Source organism: Lolium rigidum, chromosome 5, assembly GCF_022539505.1.
Source record: "Lolium rigidum isolate FL_2022 chromosome 5, APGP_CSIRO_Lrig_0.1, whole genome shotgun sequence".
In the NCBI taxonomy this organism is placed as follows: domain Eukaryota; kingdom Viridiplantae; phylum Streptophyta; class Magnoliopsida; order Poales; family Poaceae; genus Lolium; species Lolium rigidum.
Window position 1 is genome coordinate 4,168,736 of NC_061512.1, and position 9,933 is coordinate 4,178,668.

Genomic DNA, 9,933 nt, shown 5'->3' on the forward strand with positions numbered 1-9,933 from the left:
AAGATACATGTAGTAATTGCTATAAATGTCTTGGGTAATGTGATACTTGGCAATTGTTGTGCTCATGTTTAAGCTATTGCATCATATGCTTTGCACCTATTAATGAAGAAATACATAGAGCATGCTAAAATTTGGTTTGCATATTTGGTTTCTCTAAGGTCTAGATAATTTCTAGTATTGAGTTTGAACAACAAGGAAGACGGTGTAGAGTCTTATAATGTTTTCAATATGTCTTTTATGTGAGTTTTGCTGCACCGGTTCATCCTTGTGTTTGTTTCAAATAAACCTTGCTAGCCTAAACCTTGTATCGAGAGGGAATACTTCTCATGCATCCAAAATACTTGAGCCAACCACTATGCCATTTGTGTCCACCATACCTACCTACTACATGGTATTTTTCCGCCATTCCAAAGTAAATTGCTTGAGTGCTACCTTTAAAATTCCATCATTCGCCTTACAATATATAGCTCATGGGACAAATAGCTTAAAAACTATTGTGGTATTGAATATGTAATTATGCACTTTATCTCTTATTAAGTTGCTTGTTGTGCGATAACCATGTTCACCTGGGACGCCATCAACTACTCTTGTTGAATTTCATGTGAGTTGCTATGCATGTTCGTCTTGTCCGAAGTAAGAGCGATCTACCACCTTATGGTTAAGCATGCATATTGTTAGAGAAGAACATTGGGCCGCTAACTAAAGCCATGATCCATGGTGGAAGTTTCAGTTTTGGACAAATATCCTCAATCTCAAATGAGAAAATTATTAATTGTTGTTACATGCTTATGCATAAAAGAGGAGTCCATCATCTGTTGTCTATGTTGTCCCTGTGATGGATGTCTAAGTTGAGAATAATCAATAGCGAGAAATCCAATGCGAGCTTTCTCCTTAGACCTTTGTACGAGCGGCATAGAGGTACCCCTTTGTGACACTTGGTTAAAACATGTGCATTGTGATGATCCGGTAGTCCAAGCTAATTAGGACAAGGTGCGGGCACTATTAGTATACTATGCATGAGGCTTGCAACTTGTAAGATATAATTTACATGATACATATGCTTTATTACTACCGTTGACAAAATTGTTTCATGTTTCCAAAATCAAAGCTCTAGCACAAATATAGCAATCGATGCTTTTCCTCTATGGAGGACCATTCTTTTACTTTATTGTTGAGTCAGTTCACCTATTTCTCTCCACCTCAAGAAGCAAACACTTGTGTGAACTCGTGCATTGATTCCTACATACTTGCTTATTGCACTTATTATATTACTCTATGTTGACAATATCCATGAGATATACATGTTACAAGTTGAAAGCAACCGCTGAAACTTAATCTTCTTTTGTGTTGCTTCAATGCCTTTACTATGAATTATTGCTTTATGAGTTAACTCTTATGCAAGACTTATTGATGCTTGTCTTGAAGTGCTATTCATGAAAAGTCTTTGCTTTATGATTCACTTGTTTACTCATGTCATATACATTGTTTTGATCGCTGCATTCACTACATATGCTTTACAAATAGTATGATCAAGATTATGATGGCATGTCACTCCGGAAATTATCCGTGTTATCATTTTACCTCGCTCGAGACGAGCGAGAACTAAGCTTAGGGATGCTGATACGTCTCCAACGTATCGATAATTTCTTATGTTCCATGCCACATTATTGATGTTATCTACATATTTTATGCACACTTTATGTCATATTCGTGCATTTTCCGGAACTAACCTATTAACAAGATGCCGAAGTGCCGCTTGTCGTTTTACTGCTGTTTTTGGTTTCGGAAATCCTAGTAACGAAATATTCTCGGAATTGGACGAAATCAACGCCCGTGGTCCTATTTTGCCACGAAGCTTCCGAAGTCCGAAGAGGAGACGAAGAGGGGCCACGAGGGGGCCACACCCTAGGGCGGCGCGCCCCCCCTTGGCCGCGCGGCCCCGTGGTGTGGGGCCCTCGTGCCGCCTCTTGACCTGCCCTTCCGCCTACAAATAGCCTCCGTCGCGAAACCCCCGCACCGAGAGCCACGATACGGAAAACCTATGCGAGACGCCGCCGCCGCCGATCCCATCTCGGGGATCCAGGAGATCGCCTCCGGCACCTCGCCGGAGAGGGGATTCATCTCCCGGAGGACTCTACGCCGCCATGGTCGCCTCCGGAGTGATGTGTGAGTAGTCTACCCCTGGACTATGGGTCCATAGCTGTAGCTAGATGGTTGTCTTCTCCCCATTGTGCTTCATTGTCGGATCTTGTGAGCTGCCTAACATGATCAAGATCATCTATCCGTAATTCTATATGTTGCGTTTGTTGGGATCCGATGAATAGAGAATACTTGTTATGTTGATTATCAAAGTTATGTCTATGTGTTGTTTATGATCTTGCATGCTCTCCGTTATTAGTAGATGCTCCGGCCAAGTTGATGCTAGTAACTCCAAGAGGGAGTATTTATGCTCGATAGTGGGTTCATGTCTCCGTGAATCCGGAGGGGTGACAAGAACCTCTAAGGTTATGGATGTGCTCGTTGCCACTAGGGATAAAACATTGGTGCTATGTTCAAGGATGTAGTCACTGATTACATTACGCGCAATACTTAATGCAATTGTCTCGTTGTTAGCAACTTAATACCGGAGGGGTTCGGATGATAACTCCGAAGGTGGACTTTTTAGGCATAGATGCGGTTGGATGGCGGTCTATGTACTTTGTCGTAATGCCCAATTAAATCTCACAATACTCATCATAATATGTATGTGCATGGTCATGCCCTCTCTATTTGTCAATTGCCCAACCGTAATTTGTTCACCCAACATGCTCGTTTATCTTATGGGAGAGACACCTCTAGTGAACTCGTGGACCCCGGTCCAATTCTCTTTACTGAAATACAATCTACTGCAATACTTGTTGTACTATTTTCTCTGCAAACAATCATCTTCCACACAATACGGTTAATCCTTTGTTACAGCAAGCCGGTGAGATTGACAACCTCACTCGTTTCGTTGGGGCAAAGTACTTTGGTTGTGTTGTGCAGGTTCCACGTTGGCGCCGGAATCTCCGGTGTTGCGCCGCACTACATCCCGCCGCCATCAACCTTCAACGTGCTTCTTGGCTCCTACTGGTTCGATAACTTTGGTTTCATACTGAGGGAAACTTGCCGCTGTACGCATCACACCTTCCTCTTGGGGTTCCCAACGGACGCGTGCTGTACGCGTATCATAGATGTAGAGGGAGCGTGCCGACAGCGATCACATCGACCTTGGATCCATTTCCAACGCGCATCGTCACTTCATCCCTCGCTAGGCTTCGTTTATTCCGTAGTTCCTGTTTCGAGTTACAAATGTGAGCAACCGAACCGGTATCAAATACCCGGTGCACTAGTACGAGAACCAGTGAGATAAACATCTATAACATGTATATCGGATATACCTTTCTTCTTCTTGACAAGGCCGCTCTTCGGATCGGCCAAGTACTTGGGGCAATTCCGCTTCCGGTGCCCCTTCCCATTGCGAGTAATAGCGAGTCAAGTATCGTGTTTAGGGCCACCCTTAGGCTTCTCGGGAGCGCGGCAGCTTTCTTGCCACCCTTCTTGAGGTCCTTCTTAGGTTTGCCCTGCTTCTTGAACTTGGTGGTCTTATTGACCATCAACACTTGGTGCTCTTTCTGTATCTCAACCTCAGCAGATTTCAGCATGGAGAAGAGTTCAGGTAACTCCTTGTTCATGTTCTGCATATTGTAGTTCATCACGAAGTTCTTGTAACTTGGTGGCGGTGATTGGAGAACACGATGAATACCCAGCTGGTTAGGGATCACAATCCCCAAGTCACTGAGCTTCCTCGCGTGTCCGGACATAGCGAACACGTGCTCACTAATGGAGCTGCCCTCTTCCATCATGCAGTCAAAGAACTGCTTCGAGGCCTCATAGCTCTCCACGGCCGCATGAGTTTCAAAGATAACTTTGAGCTCACGCATCATATCACAAGGGTCGTGGTGCTCAAAACGGTATTGGAGCTCTGCCTCTAGGCTGCATAGGATGGCACACTGAACTTGAGAGTACACTTTAGCCCGAGTCTCGAAAACATTCTTTTCTTCCTCGGATACTGCAGGAGGTGGTGGGGAACCTAGCGGTGCATCAAGCACATATTGCAGATTTCCGCCATTGAGGAAGATCCTCACATGACGGAACCAGTCGGTGAAGTTGCTACCATTGCTTTTAAACTTTTCTTTCTCTAGGAACTGGTTAAACTTGATTGATGGGGACGCCATGATCTACAACATATATTTGCAATAGTTTAGACTAAGTTTATGATAAATTGAGTTCAAATTTTAATTTAACAAAATTAAAACTAGGTGAACTCCCACTCAAAACAATATCCCTCGCATTGTCTTAGTGATCACACGAACCAAATCCACCACACCAAGTCCGATCATCACGAACAAGATGTAATTTCAATGGCGAACACCCAAGTGTTCATCATATCATTCATATGACTCATGCTCTACCTTTCGGTATCCCGTGTTCCGAGACCATGTCTGTACATGCTAGCTCGTCAAGGCAACCTTAGTACCCGCGTGTACAAAACTGGCTTGTACCCGTTGTATGCACATGTAGAATCTATCACACCCGATCATCACGAGATGCTTCGAAATGACAAGTCTTAGCAACGGTGCATACTAAGGATGAACACTTTATTATCTTGATATTTAGTGAGAGGGATCATCTTATAATGCTACCGTCGCAATCTAAGCAATATAAGATGCATAAAAGGATTAACATCACATGCAATTCATATGTGATATGATATGGCCCTTTTGTCTTTGCGCCTTTTCTTCATCTCCAAAGCACGGACATGATCCTCCATCATCAATGGGCATGATCGCCATCATCGTCGGCGTAGCACCAAGGTCAATGGCGCCGTCTTCATGATTGTCCTCCATGTAGCAACTATTACAACTACTTTGAAATACTACTCAACATGAAATTTAAAGACAACCATAAGGCTCCTGCCGGTTGCCACAATACAATAATGATCATCTCATACATATTCATCATCACATTATGGCCATATCACATCACCAAACCCTGCAAAAACAAGTTAGACAGTTCTAATTTGGTTTGCATATTTTACGTGGTTTAGGGTTTTCGCATAAGATCCAATCTACCTACGAACATGAACCACAACGGTGATACTAGTGTTATCAATAGAAAGAGTAAATTGGATCTTCACTATAGTGGGAGAGACAGACACCCGCAAATCCACTTATGCAATACAAGTTGCATGTCGAACGTGGAGCAAGTCTCATGAACGCGGTCATGTAAAGTTAGCCCGAGCCGCTTCATCCCACTATGCCGCAAGATGCAAAGTACACGAACTAAAGACAACAAAAGCATCAACGCCCACAAAACAATTGTGTTCTACTCGTGCAACCAATCTATGCATAGACACGGCTCTGATACCACTGATGGGATTCGTAGCATAGAAAACAAAAAATTTCCTACCGCGAGAACGAAACAGAAGCCAAGATCTAATCTAGTAGACGGTAGCAACGAGGAGATGATGAGACTAACCCTCGAAGATTCGCAAAGCTTAACGAGATTAGATCTCGGGGTGGATGTAGTCGATCACTTGCCGCTTGCAAAAGCGCGTAGAAGATCTTGATCTTGACGGTGCCACAATCGGGCAGCACCTCCGTACTCGGTCACACTTTCGGTGTTGATGAAGACGACGTCCTTCTCCCCGTTCCAGCGGGCAGCGGAAGTAGTAGATCCTCCTCGGAATCCCGGCAGCACGACGGCGTGGTGGCGGTGGTGGTGGAGAACTCCGGCAGGACTTCGCCTATGCGCTGCGGGAGTTGCGGTGGAGGAGGAGGCGGCTAGGGTTTGGGGAGAGGCTAGGGTTTTGGGGCGCCGGCCTTGGGGGTGCGGCCAACTAGTGGACTTGGGTTTGCCGGCCCCCTCCCCTTGCCCCTCCTTATATAGGTGGAATCCCCAAACCTTGTCTCCCAAGTCTTCGAATAAGACCCCAACACCAAACCTACCTTTGGTGGGAAACCTACTAAAGGGGGGAGTCCTACTCAAGGTGGGACTCCCACCTTTCCCTGAGGTGGGGTGGCCGGCCACCATTGGTGGAGTCCACCTAGGACTCCACCCCTTAGGGTTGGCCGGCCTAGCATGTGGAGTCCACTCGGGACTCCACCTTCCATAGTGCGTTTCTTCCGGACTTTTCTAGAACCTTCTAGAACCTTCCATAAATGCACCGGATCATTTCCAAACTTGGAATATGACTTCCTATATATGAATCTTATTCTCCGGACCATTCCGGAACTCCATTCCATATTCCATATCTACTCAAACGACATCAAACCTTAAGTGTGTCACCCTACGGTTCGCGAACTATGCAGACATGGTTGAGACTTCTCTTCGACCAATAACCAATAGCGGGATCTGGAGATCCATAATGGCTCCCACATATTCAACGATGACTTAGTGATCGATTGAACCATTAACATACGATACCGATTCCCTTTGTCACGCGATATTTTACTTGTCCGAGGTTTGATCATCGGTATCTCGATACCTTGTTCAACCTCGTCTCCTGACAAGTACTCTTTACTCGTACCGTGGTATGTGGTCTCTTATGAACCATTCATATGCTTGCAAGACATTTAGACGACATTCCACCGAGAGGGCCCAGAGTATATCTATCCGTCATCGAGATGGACAAATCCCACTGTTGATCCATATGCCTCAACTCATACTTTCCGAATACCTAATCCCACCTTTATAACCACCCATTTACGCAGTGGCATTTGATGTAATCAAAGTACCCTTCCGCCATAAGTGATTTACATGATCTCATGGTCGAAAGGACTAGGTAACTATGTATCGAAAGCTTATAGCAAATGAACTTAATGACGTGATCTTATGCTACGCTTAATTGGGTGTGTCCATTACATCATTCTCACAATGATATAACCATGTCATTAATAACATCCAATGTTCATGATCATGAAGCGATGATCATCTATTAATCAACAAGCTAGTTATACAAGAGGCTTACTAGGGACTTCTTGTTGTTTACATAACACACATGTATCAATGTTTCGGTTAATACAATTATAGCATGGTATATAAACATTTATCATAAACACAAAGATATATAATAACCAATTTATTATTGCCTCTTGGGCATATCTCCAACACGGTTCACCTCCGGCCTGCCGCCGGTGAAGTTGACTGGGGCGGCAGAGCAGTTCAACGGGGCGGCGGTTCCCGACCTCAACCGGACGCCTAGAAGCGGTGACTCCTGCCTGGGCGCGACACAGAAGACGCGCTAGGTGCCGGAGGAGAGCATGACACATCCCCACATCATGTTCGTTGAAATGGCGCCGCCTGCCCCGACGATGGACGACCCGATACGTGAGCTCTGTCAATGTGTGCGAGTGTCGTGTATCATGCGTCTGATGTCCGATCATTCGTAGGACTATTGGAAGGACCGCCATGAGTCAGACATCCAGGAAATTATCTACGGCGGCGGCTTCGTTTGCGGTGATCGGGCCGGGACAGGCCCGCATGATGACTGGGCAGCAACGCAAGATGCGGAGGACATCGAAACCGCACGGCTGTTCGCCACCCAGCAGACGCAGCCAACACCCGTGTCCGTCGACGACTTCGACGACGCGCCAACACAGCCTGACATTGCTACGAAGAAGAAGGGGGAGAGCCGCAGGACACAAGGCTTCGTCGACGACGAGGATAAGTGTTTGTGCGAAGCCACGGGCTGGCAACGAGCCATGATTGTATTAATGGCACGTAGCAAAAGGGCAAGGTCTATTAGGCCAAGGTCTTGCAGCAGTACAACGAGACCAAGATGCACCCACCCTACCATATCACAAGCCCTTGGACGGAAGAGTCCCTCCGAAAAAGATGGAACTACATCAAACAAAAGATAAGCAAGTTCTGCTCTGCGGTCGAACATGCTATTAACAACCCCGTAAGCGGCGCTGGCGTCATGACAGTGGTAAACACGATACAGCCATCATCATTCTACACAATTTGCATCATTGTATGTACATCATTGGCGGCTATGATTGCAGGTATCCCGCGCCTTGGAGAAGTTCAGGGCGATGCATAAGAAGGGCTTCCATATGGTCCATTGCTGGGACGTGCTCAAGGACGCCAACAAGTGGATGACAAGCTTTGCGTACAACAACGAATCTGTGAGGAATGGGACAACGATCAACCTCGACGGCGAAGACGACGATCAAGGCCGTCCAGCCCTTCCACCTCGTCCCTGAGGCCATAAGACTACCAAGGTCGATCTAGTACGGGAGGCGCAGGCCATTGCGTTCACCCAGAGCATGGAGAAGTTGATGGCCGACAATCGTGCCGCCTTGGCTGTTAAGGACGAGAAGAGGCGTCTGGAAAAAGAGGCCGCAACTGCCATCTACCACAACTTCGCGAAAGAGGTAATTGAGGTCCAAAAGGTAGACGCCGAGGCCAAATTGCTTGACGGCGAGGCTAGGAGGATGGACGCCAAGGCCAAGATCCTTGCAGAGGACACTAGGATCATGCTAGCCGACTTGAGCAGCGTCGACGACGACACCAGGGCCTGGTTCATGAAGAGGCGCGCCGAAATCCGCGCTCGAGACGCCTGATCGCCGGCGCCATGCGCCTAGCACATTGGCCTCCTTTTGGACATTTTTATTGCTGTTCAGGCCTTGTTGTGCCCTTTTGGACTCCACTTTGCGCCGTACCATCTGCAAAGTGTGATGAACTTGTTTCAGCCCTCAATTTGCGGCTGTAAAATTTCGTGCAAAGTTGACGCTATTTCCTCTTTTTTGAATTCCGGCCTGGGCCGAAAATGCGTCGCCCCGCTGGAGCCAACCCCAGACGCAAACGGACGCGCGACCATTTCCGCGTCCGCCAGACGACGCAAACGGACGCCCGCGGACATTTTGGGTGTCCGAAATGTGTCGCGCCGCTGGAAATGCCCTTATGTTAAGCAAGATATTTTCGTTAAAAGAAGGCAGAAGTGCCTAATATTAAATTAATAAAGTTTCTTACGATTGATATAAAGGTGCTGAAGAACAACTTATAAAGCATTAAACAAACAAGTACATCAACGGATACAACACTAAGAACAACTTGAGGTCGTGGAGACCCTCATGTGCGAGCAGCAACGGAGCCTGAAGAAGCTAGCTAAAGACGGATCCAACAATAGTATCGTCATGGATTGCACCTGGACAACGAAAATCACAACCTCATCCAGTCCATAGCCAAAGAGGACTCCCTACGGATGCTGCCTTCTTTGTCTTTCCATTAGCCAAGCAAGGAAGAATTACTAGATTGGTCACACCAAACGGTGCGAGAGCATGGCGTGTCCTATAGCCGGGCAAATATTAATTGATGATTGGTAGAGGGAGGTGGCTGACGGAGAATAGCCGAAGCATTAGAGTAGGAGGGAAATACACCAAGTTTATTGGGAGAGACATGTAGATACTGCAGTACCGCCTGTTCATTGGCAATTTCTGGTGCCTTCTATTCCTATTCCCATCAAATTCAGACAAATCCATGCATGGTATACACTATCATAAAAAATAATGCACGGAAACTTGGATTAGATATTTCTAACGCAGAGAAAGAAAATGAGGAATAGCCTGTTCATATTTTCCTTGGGGGTAGTCTTTCTCTTTAAGTCTTTATAAGACACTTGGCAGGTGGCAGTGAAATGAACTCACTAGTCCTACGGCAAATCAATAACTGAGAATCACATTGTTTTTATCAGTTTGATCCTTAGGTAGCTCAGAGGCTATGTCACCTTTAAACAAAAAAAAAAAGAATTTACTTGGCTTTTTTAAGAAAATTTCAGCAACTTTTCAATTTCTACATAATAAAAAGATGCACCTGGCCGACACAAAACTTATTTGTGTACAAAATCCA